This window comes from Choloepus didactylus, chromosome 1, assembly GCF_015220235.1.
Source record: "Choloepus didactylus isolate mChoDid1 chromosome 1, mChoDid1.pri, whole genome shotgun sequence".
NCBI classification, from domain to species: domain Eukaryota; kingdom Metazoa; phylum Chordata; class Mammalia; order Pilosa; family Megalonychidae; genus Choloepus; species Choloepus didactylus.
Window position 1 is genome coordinate 170,288,371 of NC_051307.1, and position 12,077 is coordinate 170,300,447.

The 12,077-nt window shown below is 37.4% G+C and overlaps 1 protein-coding gene across 2 annotated transcripts in view; it reads right to left on the reverse strand.

Annotated features, from left to right (window-relative positions):
• SATB1 (SATB homeobox 1) overlaps positions 1-12,077 on the reverse strand; it is a 97,172-nt gene that overhangs the window by 84,530 nt on the left and 565 nt on the right. Inside the window, exon 1 of one of the 2 annotated variants that reach the window (XM_037845635.1) lies at positions 11,746-11,987. The exons of the other annotated variant lie outside the window; for it this stretch is intronic. The gene's annotated coding sequence lies outside the window, so the exon portion shown is untranslated. Of the gene's footprint in view, positions 1-11,745; positions 11,988-12,077 lie in introns of those variants that run through there. 2 annotated transcript variants of the gene reach the window in all.

A 12,077-nucleotide genomic window follows, 5' to 3' on the forward strand; every position in this document is an offset into this window, starting at 1 on the left:
GGATAATTAATTCATATGATGAATACCTGACCTGAGGATAATTAACATGAATCGGTAATTAGAGACCAAGATCCCACCCAAAGTAGTTAATTTGAGGGCCCGCAGATGCAAGAAAATGGATCTCTTTCCAGGCTTAATTTCCTACAACATCTTAGCAAAAGAAGAGAAAGAAGCATAGACAAAAACAAACAAGAGTACTTTAAGCCCCAAAATTCTTTTTAGATGTTTTTCAAAACAGTAAAAATGTAATATATTCAAGAAATAGCAGGCCCTTACAATTAAACAGTGCTTAGAGTATCATACTTACATGTAGCAGTGTCATAGCTGTGTAACAATTGTATAACTATCCTCTCCATAATGACTTATACAATGCCCATATATAGGGACTTTAGATACTATTTTTTTAAATAAAGGAAAAGAAATTTTCCATTTTAAAAAAAAACAAAACACCAAAAGGCTTTCAAATTTAATTTTGTCATTCACTTTTTTGTGATAGTAATGATTATTTACTTCTACATGTAATAATTTGCAATAACTTTTCTATAATATTTTCCTATATTCTGTTTCCTATCACTTATCTTGCTGATTTTATTTTAGGGACTTTAATATTAATAATGGAGTTTCTAATAAATTGGAAATTCATGTATAAATTACATTCTATTGAAATTTGTACCTACAAACATGTATTATATTTTTTCTGATGCATTACTAAGGAATGTGAATACATAGTGAAACCAAATTAAAAATTTAAGATACATACTTTTTATGTGCAGTAGCATTAAATAAAGTACTTAAAAAAATAGTTTCACAGTATAGCTGTAGCTAGAGCATACCTAGTTATCTATGTTGCAGGTGCCTATTTCCTTATTAGTGTGTTTATTGTGCAATTTAATTTATTAGATAACCAACATAGACTATAAATATACATGCAAATTTGCAGCTGATATGAAGCAAAAAGTTGATAAATAATGCTACAGTATAACTTTAAATAAAGAACTAGTAAGCCTTGAGGCTATTTTTTAATCATTTATTTTTATTTATGCTGTAAAAACTATTTTCATCTGTTTTCTACATATATATAAATACACTTGAGAGAGAAACAAACAGCATACTTATGAAATTTTTTGATGGGAACCAGCGTGTAAGTGTTTTGATTCTATTGATTTAAAGATGGACAATACTCACTGTTCTTTTAGTGCTTCTACAAGTGAAAAAACACTAAATATTCACATTACGTTTAATGAAAAGTAAACTTTTCATCTGTCTTTGGTGATAACAAAGCTCTCAAAAACAACTTTTTAATTCTCCTTTCACAAAGGGGTCTTGTCACTAAAAATTTGCAACACTGCAAGCAAGGATAAAGGCATCTTCTCAGCTAGAATATGCTGCAGTTTGGAATATAAACCAAATCTTGTGACATTCTCAACAGATTTGGGAAACCCAATTGTTTGGCCAACATCCAAGAGTATGAATATGTATATATATAAAACACATAAAGCATAACAGATATATGGACACATTTGCCTGTCATACGTGAGAGCATTACAAAATTCAAAACTAGTTTACCACAGTTATCATCAGAAATCCTTTAAGACGTAGAAATACTGTAACACCCCTATTATTAAGCAACTCCCACATAAGAAAGGATAAATAACATAGAAGAAAACGTAGTGGAGAAAAGATACGGCACTAAATTTGGGTCTTGCTTCTTCCTCTACTAGTTAGCTGAATGACCCTTCATAAGCAAAGCAGGATCAGTTCTGTATCTATAAAATGACAGAGTAAATCTGATAATCTCTAAGACCTCATGAATTCTCTGCCCCTAAATTTACCTTTAAAAAATCAAGTTGACTTTAACGAAAAAAATAATGATACATAGAAATTTCTTGCCTGCTACTTTAAATGTTTATCTATATATAAGAAACAGGTGTCAAACAAACAAACAGACAAACAAAACAAAAACCACTAAGGCAAAGAGAAACTTTTAACTCACCAGATTCCATCTGTTACATTTGAATTCATGCATAATTGATTATCCATGACTGGTAAGTTCTTTTCTCACTAGCCGACCACAGTTTTCTAAACATTATGTATTAAATCACTACTAAAGTAGACTACATTTCAGAAACAGCAAGGAGCAGAATAAGAATATTTTAAATGAAAAATTACATGCCAGTTAATAATAATACAGCTGACCTATGTTTAAGAGAGAGAAATTTTAATATGTGCATATTAAATATTAATAACCTATTCTGTTATTGTTATAATAAGGTTAAGTAGGCTTCTCTATGCTTAAGGAAAGAGGGCAAAGTAGGAATGCACAATGGTGCAAAAAGATACAGAGACTGGAGACAGACATAAGGAAAATGTGTCAACAATAAACAAGAGGAAATGAGAAAGAAGGAAAAGATGAAGGTGGAAACTAATCTCTATGTGTCATTATGACTGCCAGAGTACTGGCAAAGAAGCAGCATCCTTTTATTTCAATTTTAATCATTTCTGAATTTTAATACCCGGCTCCCTTTGTAATTCTCCTGGCATTCCCCATATGCCTTCATCCCAGCCAAAACACCAGTGTAAATTAAATGGCAGGCAACCACACCACTGATGTAGCCTCCCCAAAGAACCTGCCAGGTAACCAAAAGCAAAAGAGGTATGTCTACCTTGCATCCCTGAGGACTTCTAGTCAATTGACTGGCTGAATGTTCTCTACTTTCTTTCATTTTGAAAAGCAGGACAGTGGTTAGGGAATCTGTAGATAGAGAATCATTAAAAATATAAAGCAAGCCAGTAGTAATACAATAATCAGTGACCATCAGGGCCTGGAAAAATGAGTTTGCTCTCACTGGCACTAAGGAGCATCACATGATTATTTAATTACAGCTCTAATTTTTGTCTCCTGGATGGCAACATATCAACAATTAATAGGGCAAATAGAGGAGAATGTACATTTAAAGAGACAGAATGTGCATGATAATGTAATAGGTCACACAGCAGTGGATCACTTAAGAGATACTTTCCTTTATGTCAACTAAATAGAAAAGACATTTTAAAAAGAAGTGTCTTTTGGGGATAACTTTCATAGAATGCCCAGAACTTCTCAGATTATCTTAGATGCAGCTAACACAACCCTCTTGCAACTCTAATATTAATTTTAAGGAAGGGTGTAAAATCCTCACTAATATAAATACACTAAATCTTGGAGCATTTTTTTAATTGTAAAATTATTATATAGCTATGATGAAAAATGTCTTTTTATCCAATAACCACAGCTGACATTTATTCAATAAGGTATTGGGGGAAAAATCATTATTATAGGGAAAAACAAATAGAGACCAATCAGACTTGGCACTAATCCATAATAATTTTGGTTCTGGAATATCAGGAAAACCATTACACGGTGGCCAAACTCAAGGACTTCAGGGAAGTGCTCTGTGTTGACTCTAGAATAGTTTGTCACCACAACCAAACACCAAAGGACCATCAACCTGAACAGAGATGCTCAGTCTAATTCCAGAGGTCAAACAATGAGAATAAGACAGAAAACTCCAGGGTTACCAGAGAAAAAATGATACAGAACACAAAGTTAAAGAAGAAAAGCATTCAGTTATCAAAAAAAACTAGGGCATATGTAGATTGCTTTCAGATAATCCAGTGACAGAACACAGTCCCTTTCCCCAATAAATCCTTATCAGCACAAGCTAAATTCACTATTTTATTAATTTAGCAGTTCTTTGAGTCTTAATACATGCAAGGTACAGAATGTTAACTGGGACATTTCTCCTATTTTACATACCACAGACATGCACCTTACATTTAAGTTCTTGTATTGTAGTTTAATAATTCATTGAAATAAATAACAAGCAGCATCTATAAACTTCATAAAGGCACCAGGCATACTTGTGTATTATTAAGTGCTATGCCACAAGGTTAGAGGATCTACAAATCCAAATGAGTCAGTGGAATTCAAATAGTTCACAAATTTGATAGAATTGTCTAAGGTTAAGTCCGGCTTTAAACCTCTTTAATTTTAGTTACCCATTGTTTTGCCAAGTTAGAAGACAAAGCAAAATCCATAGTTTGTGATTTGGACAATGAAATAGTCTTAGAACGACTGCTGTGATCAACTACTCAAATGTATCTTAAATATTAGGTTATAAAGAAATGTAAAGAAATATAACTTGGATAAAGAAACACTGACAAATGGTACAAAAAAGAAGTACTGAGATGCTAAAGCACCTCAATGAGAGTTCTTTGGTGTAGTTGGCGGAAGTCATCAGAAACAAGAAAATGTGGGCGACTCAAAATATATTGTGGGAAAGCAAAAACCGCTGAGGGACAACAATTTCTAATGCCACTGCAAAAGCTACCAAGCCAAAACTAACTAATTACAAAGAAAGGAAAAAACAAAACAAAACCCGGAGGAGTACATCTCATTCAGGTTTTAAAGATTAAGTTGTTTTAGTAGAAAACCTTTGATAATAATAGACCAAAAACCTGACTCCATACATTCTGAAAGGATTTTTTTAAGACAAGCAAGCAGCAGCTTGTATGTAAGAGTATACATCATTCTTTTTTTTTACATGATTGTTAATATACAGTTAACATGTCTCAGAAAAGACTGTAATTAACTGTCTACTGCTCTAATAACACTAATAAGCATACAGTATTATTAAAATACAATGACTCCATACAAACTGAGACTGTCATTTTAAAACTTTTAAGATAATATTCTAAATTGTTTTTGAGACCTCTTAAACCACCTAAAAGGTAGCCCACTTCTAAGATTTTTTTTTAAAGCATAGTTATTAAAATATGATCCTTTCCTCCCACAATCTGGAGAAATCTAATACTAAACAGGACATCTAAATATGCATTTCTGTTGGTGAAAGTACAATGGGAAACACTTGGATTATTTTACCAATTCTGCAGATTCCTTTAAAATTTGAAACTGTAAGCATTCAAATTTAGTACTTCACTCACTGATAAAATACTTTCTGGGGAAAAAAAAGGTCTGCTACATCAAGAATCACATAGCCCTGTTTGTTAATCCCAAATGATTTCCATTGTCTGGTTCACTGAAACAGAAAAACTCAATTGCATTCAACATCAAACAGCTACTTATGGATATGCTATATTCAAGACTCTCTCCATTTCAAAAGATACCTACATACACTAGGTTCTATTTAATTTATTGTAATTATTATAATAAAATATTTATAACATAAAACTTTTACCTTAACATTATAAACATTAAAAGGCCAAATTGTCATTTATATGCTCTTAACAGCGTATCAGAAACCATTGAGCAAGACTTAGAAAGGAACCTCTAGCAATCAACTCCACTATATGCCTTGTTTCCAGGAAAAATGTATCTAAAAAATTCCCCCTCACTCAGATTACTGACTACCTTTTTCTTTCAATATCTCAAGGAAAGAAGATCTAATAATTTCTCCTGGGAGCTTGCTATGATATCTCACCACCCCCCAAAAAAAGAATGCCCACTGAAGAATTTTTCTTGTTATCTGGTCCCAAATCTTCTACATTGGAGAAAAAGCAACATCCCAAAACAAAGACCTCCCCCACCACCAAATGCCTTTCTTGCACTGTGGCTGAGACCCTGGTTCTCCACATGGAATTGATTGTAGGAACTTTCCTGGCACTTACCCTCCAAATATCAGAAGCTGCTCTCTGAATCTAGCCCTACAGGAGAGCTCTCAAAAAGTAGTCTTTGATGAGGTGACAATAACGAAGTTCTCTCTGGCACTGTTAACAAAGCAGACGCATCCCCCAAATGAAGTGGTTACCAGTTGCCTGTGAAGCAGCTGGACCATTACTGCAGTTGTGAGGGTGCGTCACAAATCAGGTCATAGCTCTGGGTAGAGTCCACCCACTTCACCCAATATAACGCCCTCTACTTCCTGCACACCTGGGTGGGGGGAGAGGTAGAGAGGAGGGGGACCAGCACAGCTCCAGATATTCTAGTAGAGGCACAACCCGGTGCTGCCTGACATCTGCTTCCTCTGCAAGCATTTCAGCCGCATTTGGGGGACCCGCACCTCTCAGTACTCAAAAACGCGTGTAACAATAAGTGGGCTCTAAAGTAATTGATGAATGTAATAAAAACTTTCAGTTAAATGTATTACCTGGCAAGATCTTTCCTCCACTGGAAACTGAACCAACTCTTAATTTCTTACTACAAGACAGAGACCTTTACCAAAATTTAAATATCTGTACTGGACAAATTTCAACAGTAACTAGGGACAAAAACACTGGGGTATCAGTTAACTAATTTTCATCTCTTACAACTAAACTATATCACCGTATAAACTGAATTACATCCTTGAAAGTCCATTGAAAGAAGTGATTAGAATTTCTATTACAAACCTTCAGACAGCAAAAACTGTGGAAATGATACAGAATAACTTGAAAGAATAAAAATAGGCCAATATGCTGGATAAATGCTACACTACTAAATCTCACCCTGAATATATATACACACAATCTGTATCTATTTACTCTGAAATGAAATATCTGATCTTAAAAAAGACTTAAAAAAAATAAACAGCAAAAGGTACAGTTGGCATAAGTTCAAAAGTACTAAATAATCTGTGCTAATGTGTTGATCACACTCTATGAAGACATCAAGTTTAAATAGACTTACCATTGAGAACAGCACTTAGGAACGATATATAAATTACCATAGGAGACATTTTTTCTTTGGTATAGTGAAAGAGAAGAACCCTGTGTAACAGATCTAATTTATATGCTGTATTAAGACCACATTCTGCTATGATGTCTATGGAATATGTGATTCGAGACTTACAACTATGGGTAGATGAGTGTAAGAGCTACTTACAGAATGTAAGTGAAAATAAGCATTTTCTCAAAAGTATGAACTTTGAAATTCAACTTTAACAGCATTTTGATGTTAAAAGAGAAAGAGAAATGGCTTTTAATTTAAAAACAACAAAATATACATTTAATATTATAAGCATGTAGAAATCTCCCTCATTTTAAGGTTGGTAGATTAACAAGAACAATAAAGTCCGCAAGAATATTTTCAGGGGAAAGCTAACAGCATCAATCAATCAATCAATGAGCCCCACTTTGTTCTCATATTTGCAGTGCACCATTAAAAACCAAAACATTCTATTTAAGACTTGGAAGAGAGGATTCTCTATCAAAGTTATTATCTAAGGAATCAAATAGTTTAAGTATTCTATTTAGAACTCTGTAGAAAGTTCATTTAGCAAACACACACTAAAATATATTTGAACGTATATGTTCTGAGGTTGCTCCAAGATGACTACTTTAAGTGGCATGTGGATTCTTTGGGGGGTTTGATGTTATAGAGATGTTATACAATGCAAAAGTGCAGAACATTTCTTTCAACTGGTTCTCACACGACAGAAATGAGAAGATTAAATTGATTTTCTTTAAAGCTTTGCCACTGGGAAATGATAAGAAAAACTCCACCCGACCCTTACCCCTAACCAGGAAGAGTCTGAAGCCCTGGATTATAGCATAGGTAAATATTAAAATGGAGACAGAGCCGTTATTTAGTGGTGACAGGAATATAAATATGTGCACTAACCTATAAACTGGTATTTACTTCAGGAAGGTAAGTAATATTTTCCCTCTGATTGCTGAGCTGTCAGTTTAATGCAGCGTAAATAAACAGTAGGTGCCTGCTAGCTCAAAGTAGGAAGTGTTCATTCCACAAGAGGAACAGATTACTGAAGCCTGATGCTCATCATGCTGAAACATAACTTTCATTTTACCAGAAAATATACTTTAATGTGGATGATTTTTCGAGCCTGATCTATTAATTACAGAACCTCTGTTCTGTCAAAATGTAAACTAATTTGTAAAAATCATCCCAGAGTTTTGGAGTTTGCAACCCAAATCAATCTGAAAAACAGGAGTAATAACTGTTCTGTAATTTGATCACAAAAGCTAAAAATGAATACTTAATATAATAAGCATAAACTATACAAAACCAAAAAAAGACAAAGAACATATTTAAATAACAGAGAATTTAATAACCTGAGTTATCGAATTTACTCAAAATCCTCCTTTGGTAATTAAAGGCACACTGGTACCTTTAATATTTTGCAACCTTGTGCCATTTTGGTCTGCTCAATACATATGCTTATTCTGCTCTCTGAAATATCTAAAGGTAAACTATTCATAAAACTCATATCACACTTCCTAATTTCAACAGAAATACTACTGAATTCTCTCAAGTGGCAACTGTGAAGATCAAATGATGACCCCTTCCTGAGAGCACTCAGGCAAAATATGGTTTTCTTCCCATTTTAGAGAAGCAACAAAGCTATGATGGCATATAGCAACTAATTTTCTCCTTGTATACACATACCAAGCAAAATATTTCATGGCATCATTGAAAAGGGGAACTCCTTTTTTCTAAAGGTATAAAAGACAATTTGGGGAGGATTCTATTTAAAACATGAACAAAAACTAGTAATTAATTAATGGAATGTAAGAAAAAAAGAGGAGGTTTAAAAAAGAATATTTGGGATTTGCCTGCACATGTGTAGACATAGTCTGAAAATTGATTCAGTCATATGCATTTATTTTATATACTTCATCAATTCCAAGTACTAATGTAATATAAATTACAGTCATCCAAGACAACATGTATGGAAGAAATGATGAGTTTGTGTAAAGGGCGTATCTATCTATGATGGCTCTTTTGGAAATTTACAGAGCAGATGAAAAACCACTAGAGTGCTTTATAATGTCCCTACTGTATATCCATGTTGTGTTTAGCTTAATAGTGTTTGTAACCAAAAGATTTTTACAATAATGAGGAACAGGTGCCTGTCACCTGACCTTTTAGGCCTAATTTACAATCCACAACCTGTCACATGAAAAAAATAACTGAACATCTCCTCCAGATATTTCGGTCTTTGCTAATTTAATGTAGTCTTTCTCAGCCATCACTCAGCATATGATACCACAAGTTCATATAGCTGGCAACAGACATTTTTGCAGAAATAACCCAATATTCATTTTGTTGTTGCTCTTGTTTCAGATGCCAGGAGACAAAAGAGCTACTTTTGTAGATTATCAACCAAAGAATATATTAATTTATTAAAACAACTGAACAAAAGGCATTCCTTTTGAATACTTTTACATACAAAGAACTATTATTTATTACATATTTCAGCTAGTGGGAAAATGAGGAATGCATTGATTCTGGAAATAACTATTCAGACTTCTGGAAGTTCTTTAGGTCTTCTTTATCTCTTTTCTTCCCTCTCCTCCTCCCCACCCCCACATTTTAAGGCATTAGTACTTTAGGAGGGAAATCCCTATTTGTTCCTTTTTCATCCATCATTTGTATTCATTATTCAGAAGGGAATACAAAATTGAACAGTGGTTTTATTTCCCTTGTATAATTTTGTTACATCTATCCCTATTCAAATTTAACAATGCTTTGTATTTTACAGCTACTGCTTACTTATTATGTATTACATATGACTAGATAACTCTACATTTAAAAGATTGTTTCCATTAGAAAAAATATGAAGTAATAAGTGTCAAATGGAGATGAAGAAAAAACATGTTTGTTATATTTATAAAATGCATAATCATTTAAAATGTGCACAAATAGAAAACATATATCTTGCTACTGTTATGTTTTATATAGTATGTGCATTGTTTAAAGTATATTTAATAATGTACCTAACCAAGTTAATGTATTTATGTCTGGTGATTGTGTTGAACACTTGGAGAGGTAGTGAAAGATGCAGCCAGTTACTTCTGCTAACTAAAGTTGAAATTATGCACTTATTATAACCTTTTCTAACAATGTGAGAAAAACAGTGTAAATATATTAAATTTGTTTCACAACAGATGCTTAGGCTGTTAATATTTAAGATGCCTATTCATGCTATTCCTGTCTGCACATTTGTCAAAAATGTAAGCTTGAATGCTAATGTTTGCCAGCAGACTGGAGCAGCCAGTATATGAATGTACTACTGTTCTACTAAAATAATATGCAATAGAAAAAAAGGACTACTTAGTTAAATCTTAGCACTCGCACTATACAACAGATTAAAGATTTTTAGAGCAAATATCTCAAACTTGGCTCCCCGACCCACCCACCCAGTATTAAAGTATGGTTTCTGTTCGTTTTGGTTTTGCAGCTACTTTTTTTACTGTACAGAAAAAATTTCACATTCCTGAAATCTCAAGAAAAATTCACTTTTAAAGAGGGTATAAATGTCAATAAAGTTTCAATATTATGAGCTACTCCATCAGACTCACAAACACTGTATATTTCAGGAACTGCTTAGGACAAAACTTGACACTGAGCGGTCGCGATTTTCTCATTCTTACCCCCTTCCACTGTCCTCTTGAAAAAGTCAGGTCCCCTCGGCCTCCAAGGATGCTGGAATGGAACCCCAGCCAGTACGGACAAAAAGGCTCTCTTCTGGGAAGACGGAGCCTTTCTGTTTTTCCCTCTCTTTTACAACCATGTGGACTCCAAGTCTTAGAACATTTGTCTCAGCGGAATGCCGCTGAGAAAGTTCGCCGAGGGAAGGGCGCAGAGGTCAAAGTTGCCAATGAGGGCACTTTGAGAGGTGACCCTGTGGTTGACACTCGTAAGTGAAATTTGCAACGCCCTGATGGAAGCTGGGGCCAAAACTTCCAGCAAGAACCCTACGCCCCTCTCCCCTCTCAGTCTACTGTGGCCTTCCCAGGAGGGTCCCGCTCAGTATGTTTCCCCGGGATGCGCGTCTTTCCCCGGACCTGCCACCTGCCTGCTTCGTCCCTCTCAGTGAGGTCTCCTAAACTCACGCTCCGCCGCCCCGGAAGCCTCGACAATCGAGCGCTAAGAGAAGACCGCCGCGCTCGAGCCCCGACCGCAGGATGGGTACACGGTGCGGACCTCGAGACCACACCTGAAATGTCCCGGTCCCTGCTAGGAGTGCAGCACCTTCTCCAGTCTCCAGCCCAACTCCAAACCCGCAAGCATAACGGCAGCCCCTCCAGGACCGACCTCGCTACAGTCGGCGAAGGCTTGAAGGCGGAGTGCCGCGGCTTGCAAACTCCCGGCTCCAACTTGAGCGCCCCGGCGCCCGAGTGGCTCCCGGGATGGAGAAGTTGCCACAAACTTCCCAGGCCCTTCTCCGCCGCCACTCACAACCAGGTGCCCCGGCAGGGGCCCAAGGAAGGTGGAGATGGACCCGAGAAGGATGCTGAGCTGACTTCCATCCGGCGGGGGAACGCTTCCACTCCCACGGCCCACTCCACCAGGCACCCTTCTGCCTGGCCAGCTCCGGGGACGCACAGAGAATCTCCCCCATTCCCCGTTTGCTTCCTTCGGTCTTTTCGACTCCCTTTTTCTCTTCCAAAGGGGCCAAACCGATGTTCTGTAGGGGTTTGTTCAGCCCCGGTCTGACGGGCAGGTGTGTTAGTGTGTCCACACCCTGAGAGAGAACGAATGGCATCTTCAAGTCTCCCATCCCGGCTGCTCTGCCTCACTCTACCGGCCCACACCTTCGGGATACAGTTGCGCGAAAGAGTAGGGGCTTGGGAGACTCCTGCAGCCAGGCGCCCACGAGAGTGGGAGCTGAGCCGCCGCAACAAGGGGCGACGTGGGTGGGTGCTACAGAGAAGTTTGGATCGATTCCGGAAAAAAGGGAGAGAGAGATAAAAGAGCAAAAGTGGGGGAGGGGGGAGGGAAGGAGGCAAAGGAGCAGAACTCACTCAGGCATGGGTAGGGGGCGGCGGTGGCTGTCGAGTGCGGGCCCGAGACCGGGAACGACTCCCCGCGCGGGCGCGCGGGAGTCAGACTCCCGAGGCGGCGGCTTCTGCTTCTGCTGCCGCTGCCGCCGGAGCTGCGGCTGCCGCGGAAGTTAATTGCAACTTGACTTCAAGTTGTCTTCTTTCCCCATCCGAAGTGGGCGTTTAAAGGGGAGAGCGGGGCGAGGAGCTAGCTAGTGAGCGAGTGCGCGGGGCCGAGGGAAGGAAGGCGGGAGGGAGGGGGGGAGGAGATGTTAACGGGGTGGGAGGGGTGGGGTGGCGGCGGGGGCGGGAGG